This window comes from Anoplopoma fimbria, chromosome 16 (genome assembly GCF_027596085.1).
Source record: "Anoplopoma fimbria isolate UVic2021 breed Golden Eagle Sablefish chromosome 16, Afim_UVic_2022, whole genome shotgun sequence".
NCBI classification, from domain to species: domain Eukaryota; kingdom Metazoa; phylum Chordata; class Actinopteri; order Perciformes; family Anoplopomatidae; genus Anoplopoma; species Anoplopoma fimbria.
The window spans coordinates 9,709,064-9,724,945 of NC_072464.1; the positions used below are offsets into that span (position 1 = coordinate 9,709,064).

Sequence of the window (15,882 nt, forward strand, 5' to 3'; positions counted from 1 at the left end):
CTCACACCACAGGAAAAAAAACTCCTGCTGGCGAGAACTTTGCTGCTTTCCACTCTTAACACAAAAAGAGACATTTCATTTAGAATCATCTATTACTTGGAATCAAGCTACAGCTTTTTTTTATTTAATCTTCTTGTTATCACAACAAGAAGATAAATAAACTGATGGCAGATTCTCAGACAGCAAAATTTAAGAATCACACAAAATTATTTTTATAACCCTAAATTAATAAACAGATATACTCAAGGGTTTCCCCCAAGGAACTTGTTTAGTGGGAAGGTCAGTACACATTTTAACCTTACTTTAACTTGATGTTAATGTTTGGTGAAATTTCCAAATGGTGAACATAAAAATAACTTTAGTCTGACATGCAGTGTAGAAGTTCTCTCTCACACATGAGTAATATTAAGTAAAAAATTTAAACTTATCCCATTAAGACCTATTATATCATCATAACTTTATTTTCATATATTGTCACTAGATCACTGTTAATCACTTCACTCATGTATATCTATGATGGCCTTTGCTATGTGATGTTGCGCCAGTGCAAATACGTCCTGCGGCTTAACAAGCTTTATGTGATATTTCATAAACATTTTACTTATTTCTTCTTCTGACATTAGCATAAATTAGTGCTGAAACTAAGTGGGGTTTTTATGTTTTTTGGGGTTTTTTTTTTTACAATGAAACAGTGAAAGATGCTCCTCACAGTTCCCTAGTAGCCAAGTTAAGGTCTTCAAATAACTAGATCTTACAACCAACAGACCAAAACCCCAAATAATATAAATTGTAATGTTATAACAATGAAAAAAAACAGTTTATCCTCTCACATTTTGAGAACAGGGAAAAGGTATTTAATTTTCTCTAAAAAGAAAAATAATCACCTACTTTAAAGATAATCAAACCCTAAATCGGTTTAGTTAAAAAGATGTACATCTGCTGTATATTTTCTTTTTGGCTTTCCATCAGCTATCATCACTGGAACAACCACTGTTCCGGTGCTCCACTGAAATGCACTTTGATTTTGACATTTTACTTCAAATCATTCAAGATGAGACCTTTGCTTATTTCCCTTGCCTTACAAAAAAAATAATAATTATAAGCCTGACTTACTCTAATACTCTGGTGTGCGACAAGTTATGTTCACTGATGGCTTATAGAGTGAAGTACACAGCAATGAAGGTGTGTAAATGAAGCATTAAATTTCCTCACATTAAATCCTCTCAACCACACGTAATTATGAGTTTTGGTCTCTTAATGTGGGAGCATTTCTGAGCGGCAGGGTGAGGCAGGAGAAAAAAAGCTGTTAAGCCTCCTTTAGTCCTAATTACTGTACAGCTTCCTGTCTCTGTAGCTGCCGGGTCCTGCAGAGCGCCCCCCCCCCCTCCACTCCACATGTACCCAGACATCCAGGCCTCCCACCCTGCAGGCACACAGGAGGCCAAAGCTTCTGACCCCGGTCAAGCTGGGGTAAAACAGCAGGGGGTAACTGGGCAAGAGGGAGAAGAGACAGTATGGGAGAAAGAAAATAACAGCCAAGACGCTGAAGCAATAACTCCGACAAACACACATCTGCACAAACACACACAACAATCTGAATACTTTCTGAAAACTTGCAGCATTTTCTGCCTAAGGCTTTAAAGCCATTGACAGGTGGGGGTAGGAGCCAGGCAGTAATCCCCTTTGTAGCAGTTTCAACATGTCTACCTGGCTGGGGTCAAATGTTACTCAGTGGAAAAGATGCCATTTAACACCTGGAAATAAAACCGCAGGCCCGATGCACAAAAAGAACCCAGAAGAAAACAAGCAGGAAATTGCACAGCTGCTCAATGACAATGTTGTCAACAAACAAATGGCAGCTATATGCACCACTGCTCAACAGAAGCCCACTGTGGAAATGTGTTGTGTGATGACTCTGTGTGTGTGATGACTCTGTGTGTGTGTGTGTGTGTGTGTGTGTGTGTGTGTGTGTGTGTGTGTGTGTGTGTGTGTGTGTGTGTGTGTGTGTGTGTGTGTGTGTGTGTGTGTGTGTGTGTGTGTGTAAATGTGTGTGTGTGTGTGTGTGTGTCTCTGGGTGCGCAGCTTGTGAGGGCTAGTTTGCCTCACCTGGCAGCAATCAGGATGGGTGCTTCAGAAACTGCTTGTCTGCATGCAGACGACGCGATATCGGTACGGTAGCGCTTGTTATGGTTGCGGAGAAAGATGGACGTATGCGGTGAAACAACATAAATGGGTGGCACAGATGGAGAGGCGGGGGTGGAGGACAGAGCCAGTCTTGTGAGGGCTACACAAAGAAACAGTACATAGCGGGAAACATGGAAATGAGCCACTGGCAGCAAAGGACGACTAAATGACTTTTAGTTAGTAGGAGACGGCGATGAACAAAGGAGCCTGATGGAATATGAAGTAGAGATCTTGTAGAGAACAAAACCAAGATCCAATGCAGAAATATTATTATAGGAGGAGAGAGAGGAAGCTTTTGTATATGGGGAAGAAGAGAGCGTTCAAGTGTTTGCGGGTCACTTGCCCTCAGGAGGATAATTATGTGGTGGCGTGAGAGGAAAGAATTTTAAAAAGAGCAGATGACTGTTGAACACAGGAAACATGTACTGTAGGGTTATAGCTGAATCTGCCAATTATTTTTCTATTCATTGAGGAGTTGTTAAACAAAAAAGACATTCAGTGTGCTACAATATATCACAAAAAAAGGAAGTAAATCCTCTCATTTTAAAAGCTGGAATTAGACAATCCAACAGTCCAAAACATAAAAATATTATATTTTCTATCACAAAAGTCATAAAAAGCAGCATATCTCAGAATGAGATTGCTTGAAAAATGACTTAAAAGAATAGTTTAACATTTTGGGAATTCAAGTATACCCTTCTTGATGAGAGTCAAAACACAAAATTAACACTACTCTCATGTGTGTGCCTTCAGTAAACAGGCACCTAGAGCCAGCAGCTGGTTAGCTTAGCTTAGCATGAAGACTGGAAAAAAAAGAAAAAAAAAGAAGGTAACTTATTAACACATTTTATCTCAAATCAGTAAGTGTGAAACTAACATGTTGTGGTTTAACAGTTATGTGACGGAGGATTTCTTGGCAAGGAGTCTCCGTTGGTTGCCCGGCAACCCAACAGTGAAAAAAAGACTCCAGGAAGTAACTGTTCTAGGCCAAGAAATAGTCCTGCATACAACCACCAATTTTAATTTCCGACTGTGACATCTTCTCAACTGTCGGATAACTGTCAGATAAAAACAGGGCACACACAGGCTGAATCCAAACTGCAGACTTGAAGACTTAACAGACACATGCCAGGCAAGACCATGAGTGCCTTGGGCACTCAATTTGCAAACGGCCTCTGGCGGTCCTTCACCAGACTTTGCTTGGAAGATAACTCACAGTTCATAGCAATATGACATTGGACAGAAGGGAAATTTCATGTATGCATGTATGTATGTATGTATGTATGTATGTATGTATGTATGTTCCTGACCATTAAAGCGAATACTTCTCCATTTTAGGAGTTCTTGTTTCAAATGTTGAACCTGAAACACATTTGATCTCAACCATAGAGTACAGGCAATTATATAATATGATATGCTTCCATGTCTGTCTTGTCAATCTACATATAAACAATATTTATTGCATTAAACCAGTGTCAACTTCATCTACAAAAAATATTTTTTGACAACCTTTTCAAGGCAAAAAGAAGAATAAAAAGTAAATAAAAAGTACCCATTGAAACTGAAAATAAAACATAATAAAACTTTTTTCCATCAAAAGTTAAAAAAAATATGTGTTACTGTGAAAGACAAATTAACTTATTCAACAACCGACAGGCATCTGTTAAATCTGTAGCTTTTGATCAGTAAAACATTATTTGCCTCCGCCCAAAAATATCTCTTTTACAGGAATTGATTTAACTGCCTGAAAAGTAGAACTACATTAAAAAAGAAGCATCTTGAGTTTGATTCATGGATTAAATTCATCTCCAATCCACTAATGTTCACCATCTCAAGCTTTATCAATATGTCATTTCTCAGACAATGTATTTTTGTGAACAAGTGAGTGAATCCAGCTGCTGAATCATAGGAAGCTGTGATAATGCTAGGTGAGCAAGAACAATGCAGAGAGCAGTTCTGCTCAAACAGTGTGGTGGAAGTTTTTTCAGAACTTCAATTTAATTACTATACTAATACCCAATTTGTACTAGTACTATCTATGTCCCGAGATGAGTCCCAATGAGCGTTGAAATAATGATCAAATGACAAATGAAATGTCCTTGCGGTATTTTATTTCTTTGCATGAAAGAGCCAGAAGTTTACAGAGTCGCCGGGAGCCTGCAAAGTACTGAACTCCCGAGTCAGGCTGCTCACCCCTCTATATATGGGAGCCGGGGTGGCCAGGCTCAGTTCTGAGTTAGCATCTCCTGACAATGAATGGGTGAAGGAGGGGGGGTATGAAGAACAAAAGGGGTGCATGGATATCAAAGAAGAGGTAGAAAAACAAAGGAGAGGAAGAAGACCAAAAGGTGGGTATGAGTCTCAGGTAGGGAGGAAGGACCAAGGTGTGAGAGGGCCAAAAGGTGGGGGCATGAATGACAAAGGTGAAAGGACATAAGGAGCGTCTCCACACAGTGTAACTTAGCATACAGAGAGACGAGGTTCTCGACCTTTAGAATACACATCATAGTACATTTCATTCAAAACCTTTAGAGTAAAATCTTCACATCATAGTACATTTCATTCAAAACCTTTACACTATATACTTCCAACATACACCAATATAATTTTCCATTACAACAGGCAAGAGTTTGTAAATCATGACTAGATTTGGAAAAATAAAACAAACAAAAAAACAAATAACACAGATCTGACCTAAACTACAAAAGACTTATACAGCCAAATACAGCTAAAAGCACAATGAGGCCAACAGAGTTAAATGTATATAGAATATATTTATAGATATAGTTATTTTTTATGTAACCACATTCCTCCAGCATGCCATGCTGCTGCCTGCTGTAATGTTCTCAATGTGTCTACAGTCCAGGCAACACCAAGGGTGACTGAACTGAACTCTACTACTTGACTGCCAGTGAGGTAGTACTCTGGCAGCCCCTTGGGGAATACAGGCGCAGAGCATCTCACTGAAAATAATTCAGTCCACCACCTACTACATACACGCTGCAGAGGAACCATGGTGGAGATGTTATGGATGCTTTTAATCACAGCTAAATAAGCAGCCGCAGCTGTTTCTGTAGGAAGTAGAGGTTGAGACCTTGGCAAAGGCCACATGAACTTTACAGAAGACGCAAAGCAAATGATGTGATGTTCTCAATGATTCCCTGTGTTTAAGCACAGAATAAAAGTTAATTTACAATGCGTGTGTAGGGTCTGATTAGTCTAATAAAAAAGTGTGGTGTAGTGTTTTACATGTCATAAAACTAAGAGGAAACAATACAATATTTTTAGAACGAAGGCAGCAGATGACTTCGAGGTATTCAGCTCCGCAAGAAAACATGCTGTCCTCTATTCTGCACGGCAACAGAACACAAGTGTGCATGTTCTCTCAAATAAAAAACACTGACCAAAGGACTTGTTCCTCATTAACTATTGAACCCACCAGAGTGGAGTTGTTCACCATGTAAAAAAATAAATAAAAACGTTTTACTTTAATATTCACCTTGCAGCAGTTCAAGCAGCTACAGACTACAACATCACTGTGCAACAGAACGAGGTCCGCTAAGCATATGTGGACAGACAGACAAACAGAAACATGAACTGTGTGGTCAGGAGATATTTTGGATTTCTGAATTAATTTAGCCTGAAATTGTGTGACAAGTTTCCCAAGATTATGTGAACAGAACATGAGATGAATAAACAGAGTAGATTTTCCTGTAAGGTGTTACATGAGGGAGACACATTTAGAAACAGAATGTAGTATAAAATAGAGGAAGTGCTGGTGTTTGTACTTTCACTACTTGGGAGTTGTTTTTGGTTTCCACAACCAAATCGTACAGTAGAATCCAATGCCTAGTGCATACCAGCAGTTCCTTGCATCCCTCTCACTTTTTTCCCCCGTCTGAGCAGCAGGGGTGCCAACACGCAGGGCTCTGGCAAAGTTCAACCTGGCTCAACTGCTGCTGCAACCCAACTGGATGCCATCCGGCGAGGCGCTACGTTGGCCAATCAAATCAATGCAAACACACGTTCCTGATGGATTACTTGGTAACATGAATGTTGTTGTTTTTTTTACAGTTCACCTCACAATCACGTGATGCATTCACATAAAAAAATAAGTAGTTAATTTTTAAACAGTGTGTTTGAGCTAATGGCTTAATTGCTTACAGCTGTGCTTCTGTTTTACTGTGATAGTCAGGATAAGGCAAACACGACAGGGTTTTCACTCCACCATTGTACGACTTAGTTTGTTTCAAGCATACTGAACTCTTAACTGTACATGTCTGAACTGCCTAATTGTGTTTTAGAAGCCTGAACTCTAAAAGGTAGGTAAAGAATACTGACAATGAAGTCGTTCTGTCCGATTAATGCAGCCTTTTAAAATGGAGGACTGTACTGTCTGGTCAATTCCACACAATCCACACTTTCTTCTGCATTTCGGAGGTTCCTGTTCCACTTCTGAAATTGTACACATTCCACTTTGAATGAGTAAATTCAAAGTTTAACTTTACTGAGTTTGAATACATTCCCAAACAGGAAGGCTGTATAGCTGTTGTTTGCAGAGAGGAAATCATGCATTAATCCCAAGGCATGAGAGCAAGGTGTAAACGTGTGAAGCAGCTAATAAGTCTTTAATGTCACAATTTCAACCGCTATGTATGAGGCAGAGATCACACCAATGTAAATTAACCATCTGATCAACACCCTTCTTACACACTTGAGTCTGACTTGGAGCAAGGCCAAATTCCATAAACCTCAGACCTTTGGGCTGTATCAGACAAAAGAAATTGATGCCTGCAATTTAATCCTTGAAATAATTTTTTAACAAATGGAATTCCAGTTACAAAACGGTCATTAACGCAGAGGCACTTATACATGTATCGATCTTGTACCATTTATAAGGGCTGCTGTAATATGAACCGTGCAAACTCAGCCAATACGAGGCGTAATATTTCACATTGTATCGCACACACCGCTGTGCTTTCTCAAGTCATGTAGAGATGAACATTTGTACGGTTGCAGATCAGGCAAAAAAAAAAGAAAACACTGCAGACACCAGCAAAGACTGACTGAAACAGGGACATCAGAAGACGCTTGAAGACTTCAACTGAAGTGAGAAAATTTAAGGACAAAGAAGATGCATATGCATGAACTTAATGAACAGAGCATCTCTCTCTCTCCTCACTTAATAAACCCCCTGCTACTGGTCCAACCCTGCTTTAGCCTCAGGAGGCAATGAGGTTATTACCAAGTAGAACATCGGACTTCATCCTGTGTAATTATACTGTCAGCGTCCAAGCTCTCCGAAGGGTCCACTGCACTTCATCACATCTTGAAACCCCAAAGTGCAGCTGTTAAGAATAGCCTGTAGACTGAATGGCTACCTTAGTCTATATAAATGAGCAACGGAAAACAGGACGATGCCGCCGTCTTGCTTTGTAAAACTCTCTCTGTGTTTCACTTGTTTGTGTTTGCCATTGATGCTAATTCTGTAGCATAGTTTCCAGGCACAGAGCAGATTGAGAACAAGACAGGGCTGATAATATACAGAATCTTTGTTGACATACAGTCTTGAAGGAAGAACTCCTACTTTTCACTTTCAAGGCAAAAGCTAAAATTCCTCTCCTAAACTCTCTTCATACATCTTGCCAAGCTGTAATCCGGCCCATGATCCAGCATGATGACATAATGAAAGGCTTCCTCCTGCCTTCACTTCCACTGCTCACCTTCTTTCCTTCCCCCACATCTGCCTTATTCTGTGACCTACATTTAACTGTGGTGCTGTGCATGCAGATGTAAATGCAGGCCCGGCTCCACTGACCGACTGTCACTATGTGCGTTAGCTCTAAAGTCAGTCATTTCAAATGTATGCCACACTCGCACAAAGAACAGAATTAATATTGCATGCACTGCTGCATCTCTGTCCATGTGAGGAAACGTACATGTGTAGTTTCAGCACTGTGGCTCTGCCTGCTTTGTGACTTACTACCAGCAGCAGATCAACCTGCTCCTCAACACTGGCACCTAGCATGGAGCTGAGAACACACTGCAGGCAATACAGCTCATTCCAGTCATCCAACTGCCTGCCAATCACATTCACTAGAGAATGCAAGCGCATGGCTGCACTCACGCATACAGACGCATATTGCATAGCTAAGTACAGACTAGCTTTAATACCTAAAGTACAGCACAAACTTCAGCCACAATCCAATGAAACAGAAGTTAAGTTTCAGTCCCTTCCCCTTAGAAGCTAGGAGGCTAAAAGGAGACACAAAGCAGGCTACTTATGTTTTTAAAAAAAAAGCCAGGCATGCCTAGTTTTGCCCGAATGCAAATCATCTAGCAAGGACTCAAATTTCACGCAGGTCAACATGAGTGTTACTCACCGCGATTGTGATGGCAGCGCTTTCGAGACTGAATCATAAAACAAAAACGTGGAAGTTCTTCTTGCTTGTTCTCTTTAAAAAGGTAAATTGTCCTTTTTGATGCAGATAGTCTTCAGACAGTTAATTACTAGATCATCAAACGGAACTTTGACAAGCATTACACCTTCAACACATCAGGCAGTGTAATGTAGCTTTCTGAGCTAAAACAACAGACCAAAAAATGTACATTGGAAACCACAGCCTGCTAGAAACTAGGCTGATAAAAGTGTCAAGAGTGAATTGACAAAAAAGAAAAATCATCTAAACAGGTAACTGCACAGTCGGTGATCATTTTGTTGGCTCCTCACTAGAAGTGAGCCCTTTTAAATTACACAATTTGACACATTGTTAATATAAAAAATGTAATTAGGGCAGCTTTATGTTTGTTCCTTGAAGCAAGGATTTATTTTGTTAACTGTATCTGCTGTTAGGTTTATGGCAGTTTCAAGAGTAGTACACTGGTTCATTTTAAAACTGTCACAAGTAGCAATGTTTGGAGCGGTTCACTGTCCTTGGCAGCTCTGCCTCCATGGTACACAAGAAAATATATACAGGTTACATGTACATGCGATATAAATACACACAAAATGAGGAAAATATAAAATTGTGAAAGGATAACAAGACATCATTCATCCTGGTTCTCTTTTGGTGGTAGCAGAAGCATGAGACATGGCTTCATGTGGTTGTAATACCAGGTCCAGCAAGGTCAGAGCAGAAAGTACCAACTCCATTAAAGACTGATCCCGCTGAGGCAGATTAGGTCTGTCCTGTCCCCTGCTATCCTCCTTCAACCACAGCACCGATTATATCAGCAGTGCGAAAATGTCTATTTTTGCAAAGGCGTGCTTAGACACTCATTAATCTTCCTCTAAAAAAGTGACTGCACCCGATATTGGCCAAGGGGTGCAGGGAGGCGGAAGTCTCTCTCACACACACACACCTGTCACAGTCCATCTGCTGTAGAAAATTCACACCTGATCCACAAAACGGTGAGGATACGACAGGGTCTACATGCTACATCGATGTGCACACAATGAGTCTTCATTCAGCAGAGAGCAGACATCCATACTACCGAGCTGACACCTGGACACAGTAACAGACACACACACACCTGGACAAGGTCTCTGCACTACCAATTAGTCCCCCCTCTTTCCTTTAGAGCACCATGTGAAGTGTTCACATGCCTTGTAATTACAAGGGCAGAGGACGCGTTTCATTTAAAACCAGCAGTCTGACACAGACCTTGAGAGAAAACATGTCTCTGAATCATTCCAAGTGAGTAACGGGCAAGAGAAAGTCATCAGCCATCAGACATTGACTGGCTGTTCAATGTAAACAGGAGGCATACTTAGAAGTTTGAATCAAATGAAACTGTTTTTACTGTAAAAGCACTTCACAAGTCACAAAGTAACCTCCACTTAAGAAGAAAGGACATCTGACGAAATCACAGGGTCCGGGAAGAGTTGAATCATCCTGACCTTCTCAGCACATCCCCTTCTGATAAATCACACAGGGCAGCAGTTCTTGATGACAGGCTTTCACGGTGCACAGAGCCCTCGCCAATACAGCCTGCCAACAGCAAGGTCCCACGAAGGAAATGCTGCTCTACACCTCACATTATGGCCCATAAATACAGCTGGGAGCGCTGACGCCCACAGCGGGCGGGCGTTTGATGTGAGAAAGTAGAGAAAGTCCACTTAAAGCTCATTTCACTGTCTGTTCGGCTTCTTGGGGAGACTGAATGGACATAACAATGCTTGTACCATCATGGTGACTAGTCGCCCTCTTACACTTGTGAAGAGTTCAAAACTGCTCGCTCATCCGTGATTGGGAAATGAGGCCTAGGTAGCTGCTGTTACTCCAAGAGCTAAAACCAGCAACATTTTTCTAGTCCAGACACAAAAATAAGAGCAGATTTAAAAGGTTAACACGTATGCTTATGCATCAAAAAAGATGCTGACAGGATTTGTTCATATCAGGGTTCCACACACTTGTATTTGTGGAGAAAATCATGTTGGACTGCCCAGAGAACAAGCCCACTAATCTACAGCACTACAGCCATTTTCAGACAGCTTAACCTCTCTATAATCTGCCTGAACTCTGGACACTTGCTTCTAAACACAGACTGAGATTAGCAGCCTATCAGAGATTTATAGAGCAACTATGAAAGCTACGCCACAATAAGCTGCTCAAACCTTCCCATGTCGCTGCGTAAGGCTCAACATGAGGAGTAGAGCGCCATACATCAAACACGCAGAAACCAGTGCCTAAACAACTCCTCTCAGGAAGTTTACAATCTCGTGAAGACGGCTAATAACCCCGGACGCCCATGTGTTTCTCATGAAAGAGTGCTGTCCTCCGGGTGCTCACACTCCGAGCCAGGAGTGAGCGGAACAGCTGGTCTTGATGACTCCAGCGCTCCTGCTTTTGAAGGCTGAGCTCGGATAACTGCTGCTCTGGCCGGTTAGCGCTCATCTGAAATTACACCTCCACCTTCCCAGAGTGCCCTGCCCATGCAATCCTTCCGATCCTTTGTGCGGTCCACATTTACAGCCTGAATCTGATAAAAAGGATACCCTCACTCTAGATTTGTACAGATAAAATGACAATTTGAAGAGTAACTAAAAAGAAGCTACAGTGTTGACGCCGAAGTTTAGCCTCTAAATTTCATGAGCAGCTGAGGGACAATAAGCACTGAGATACAGTGAGATGAGTATATCATAATCTTTTATTTTTAAAGTAGCTTAAGAGACAGATATTTCGCTCAGGGGTTGGTAGAGACCAAAAACAGAGGTAAAACAAAGTGAATATTGGACTTCCATTCATCTGTTGACCAGAAACAAATGAATGATAATGTTGGTCCATAAATGCTGGATATGAAAATAGGTGTAAATAACGGTTTGCTAACAAACTCACCACATCAACTTAAAAAGGTGTGGATATGTCAATAAGGTGTTGAAAAACATATCTACTGTCCCCATGTGGCCAAAAACAAAAACAGCTATTGTTAGAAGCACCCATTTTTTACATCAATATTGATTGATTTCAAATAAAAGACATGTAAAACCTTCTAATTTTAAATTGACAGTTTCTAACCTCATTCTTATGACAGACAATACCATCTTGTGGTTAAATCAATGAGACTGTGCTGTGAAACCTTGAAGCTTCAGTGTAGCCAGATTAAAAAGATACTTCACTCTGCTGCTGGTGAGATGAACAAACGTTGCACATCTGTCTTTCAGAGACAGAAAGTCTGTATCCCTTTACAGGCTGAGTGCGGACAGTACAGAAATGTGTCCCTAAAGCATAACTTCTTCCTTTTCTGTCCTGGAATCTGTTTTTCATTTTCCCCTCAATGCTGTAAGGTCAATCAGTAACACACTCGCCTTATACACATTAACACATTATCAGAACAGTACTTGCATTTTCCATAATGTTTTTGCTTTGCTCAGTATTGATTGAACTAATGTGAACAAAATAATTCAATTAATACACCTCACTGGGATTTGTGTTGAAGTCCATCTGATTGAGAATGTCTCTTACTGAACACTATTCCACATAATTCCCTTTCCCTCTCAAACTTCCTGTGGTGTGATGCTAATCAGAGCAGTCAATCTTTGACTAACTAGTTACCTCCCTTACTGGGTCATCACTGACAGCAATTATGCATCTCATCAATTGGTATTTTTAGAACAGCAGCATGTCCTCACTGCTATTTTGTGGCTTAGCAGACTTGCTAGGATGCTGAGGAGACATTAGCTTTTTTTGGGAACAAACTCATCACTTTTATTAATGCATTCCGCCATGTTGATATTTTACCTGTGTCTGAAGAGAACCTGTGCGTTTACTATGAACTACGGAAGCTCAGGAAAGCGGTGGCGGTAACGTACTGTAATTAACCGAATAAAAGTGAAAATCGATTTTAATTTTTAAACATCGTCTTATCCCTGAATTCAAATGTATTAATAAAATGTAGTCACCCAGCTCTAGTTTGTTCTTATAATGTGTCCTGCAAGAGCCACATTGTTAGCCGTTATGGTGACAACAAACATCAGTGGGGCTGTAAAGTGGGTCACACATAGGTGCTCCTCACTAAGCCGGCAGCAGAGGTAGTTGCAGAGCTAAATTGACGTCTGTTAATGCCAATTCGGTCTGCAAGTCCGTTCATATGGTAAGTTATAGCCAGCCTCAATGGTTGCAATGCCACAAAAATATGCCACCACTCTGACCATCCTGCTACATGGATTTGAATTGGATAGCAAGTCAAAATAAATGATCATTTTGGGAGCTTGAAATTTTAATAAACAATTTCTCGTGTTTCTAATATCTTTGGAGAATCTCTTTGCTTTAAGGGACAATACTGAATACCACAACCTGCCGAGTAAAATGCCAGTAAGTCTATAGTGGAGTGAAGTCTTAGATAATGTTCAGAATGGATACATTTGGTGGAAAACATGGTAATATAAAAGGAAAATGACTGCGGGCCGCGGTATTGTGGTTTGTCATTGTTGGATAAAAGCGGCATAATGTTCGTGCATACAAAGAAAGCAGCTCTCCTACACACCTGTACTCTGTCTGCACACGCAGAGAGAGGCCACCCCATTTGAGACAATAAATATCCAGCTGGAGAGACAAAGAGGTGCCAGCCAGTGTGTAGCAGACTTCGCAGTCATTACATAGTTTTGTGTAGAAGCAATAATGCAGATGTTCTGTGAGACTCGCAACTCTTTCACACATTGATGGGAGGTACGTGCATTTATCAGATAGGCTACCCATTAGTACATTCATAATACATCGTCAGAGAGTGGGTAGTGACATCTATAGTTCACTTACTATGGAAGAAAATGTCCTGGCAAAGAACAGATAAATCATTTACCTTTAGTTTTATATAACGTGTGTCCTTTCAGCTGTGCTCTGGTGGTTAAAAACAACGTCCGCTAAATTGTGTCCTCGTCACAATCGCTCAAAATCTTGAGCATACTTGTTCAGCTGCTGCATACACAAACAAAATGACACTTTTCTGAGAGAGGCTTTGTAGTTTCTTCCTGGTGCTGTTTTTGCAGCACAGGAACAAATTACAAAAGGACAGATCGGTGCCTTTGATTCCAGTGGACTACAGTGAAGTGAGAATGTGTGTGTGTGTGTGTGTGTGTGTGTGTGTGTGTGTGTGTGTGTGTGTGTGTGTGTGTTTCTTAATGTAATGAGTTTCAGTTTACTTTCGACCTCTGCCGCTGTTACTCAAGGTGATGTGATCATTTGTTTCGTTGATATTGACATTATTTCCGACGGCTCAGAGTGCTAAACCTCCACTTTCATGTTAATATCAGTTGCCCTTTGACACTAGTGTGTTACCCTCTACTTGTAAATGCTTTCACTGGCCTCAATCATAGGATGTGAAGGCGATTACGGAACATAATGTTTTTGTGTTTAATTCAAAGCACTTGGTCCGAAAGCTGAGGTGGTTTTTTTTTTTTTTTAAATTAATTTGTCACTAATTAAATTGCTCCAAACAAAAGCCTGCTACAGTTGAGAAGCGGTGCAGCTGTGGATATGAAAGTGCAGCCATGTGAAATAAACACATTTCAACACTGCCCCTTTAATTAACTTTTTGAAAAGAGCAACAGAGAGCAGGTTGTTTCACTAATCTGTATAGCTAGAAAATTTTGAAGGTGGAGCAGTAACATTATGTTTTGCATATAACATAAAAGCGGCCAGGGACGACCATATTTCTAGTTAGTATTTTATTTATTTGTAGGGAGGTATAGAAGGGCCCGTTCTGATAGTTACAATTCGCCACTGTTTCACATCAATGTAAAAAATGTGAAAATCAATGGGTTGAACCTGACACATTACGGTGCAATAATATTATTGACATGACTTTCAGATGACTTCCCCTAGAGCTCTTGCCTTGGCCACAGTTTCCTGTCTTAAATGGACTGTCAGCATGCACATGAAGCTGTTAAACAAAAACTAAGTATCAAGAGAACAATAAGCCCTTGCATCTTCTCCTCAAGTCGAGGAACAGCGTGCAGGCCTGCCTTTCACTGTGAGCTGTAAATGAACTCTTCAATGTGGAGAAACATGATTTTCCAGATAGGACTCAATGGCACCATCGAGACCAGCGTCATTAACTGATTAAACATTTAACTCTGCTGCGTGTGTCAATTTAGCTCCTAATGTTCATTAAACCAATTGTTAGTGTGAACCTCAAAGCACCGTGCGGAGACTAAATGAGCTGCTGTTAAACGAGCTCCCCGTGATGATCACCGACCGTGATAGGGGTAAAGTCACGCAGACAAAGGATTTTTTTTTTTCTCCTACATGTTTCATCCGCAGGTTTGATCGTAAATGGGAAACACTAAATATTGAATCGTTTTTCAGCAAACACCGTGCATGCACATCCTCCCCCTGTGCAGCTCCGCTCGTTGCGTCCTGCACAAAACGCGCTGAAGCAGCAAATGCAGATCTGTATGGGAGAATGTTGCGGAGAGCGAACAAAGCCTTACCTAAAATCTGTGTCGGTCCTTACTGGATGCTGCTGCTGATGTCCGGCGGTCCATTTTTGCTACAGTTCGCCTTGTTGCACAGCAAGCATGCACCCGACCCGGTTTGTCTCGCCTCTGCTCTCCGTTCACAGAGAAGATATCCACTACTACAACGAGCAGAGCGGAGAGGCTGTGTTGTCTGTCACTCTGCTGCTGCCCTTTTTTCCCTCTCATCCACATCCACCGAGAGGGGCGGAGTCAGCGAGCTCTGACTTTGTGGCTTGTCGGCTTGAAGGGAAGGGACTTCTTCTAGCTACTTCTCTTAAGATAAGCTACTAGGCTGATGGCTGTAGCCTAACCCTACGTGCCTTGTCACAGATTGCATATGTTTTAGTAATGTCAGCCATGGGCAAAATGGGGTAAATCTTTCCAAAACATCACAAGAAAAAAAGCAACAAAATAAAAACAAAGAAATTTAAAGAGCACAACTTATTTTTGATCCTGCTTTGTCGCACTAATCATCTCAGACTCATCTTGTTACACCTTGGAAAGGTGCCCGGGGTTGGGAACCGCTGCTAAACTGATCCAGAGTGGTGAACAAAATTGTGAATCTGAACATTTTTAACACTGCACTGTCAAAATCTCAACATGCAAGCAACTATATCAAGTTAGAACAAGTCAGATGCCATTAAAAATAATGAGTAAAAGCGTGTTTAATGTCACTACCCACTGAAAGTCGACAGTGGGTTGAGATCATCAAACAGAGGGAGGGAGTTTCATAACTTCTGTGC

General features: G+C 41.0%; 1 protein-coding gene across 3 annotated transcripts in view; it reads right to left on the reverse strand.

Moving 5' to 3' along the window:
• The window catches only part of st6gal2a (ST6 beta-galactosamide alpha-2,6-sialyltranferase 2a), a 51,496-nt gene extending 36,148 nt beyond the window's left edge, over positions 1-15,348 (reverse strand). For all 3 annotated transcript variants that reach the window (XR_008531796.1, XM_054614901.1, XM_054614902.1), the window contains exon 1: positions 15,113-15,348. The gene's annotated coding sequence lies outside the window, so the exon portion shown is untranslated. The remainder of the gene's footprint in view (positions 1-15,112) is intronic.
• Positions 15,349-15,882: the final 534 nt, after the last annotated feature.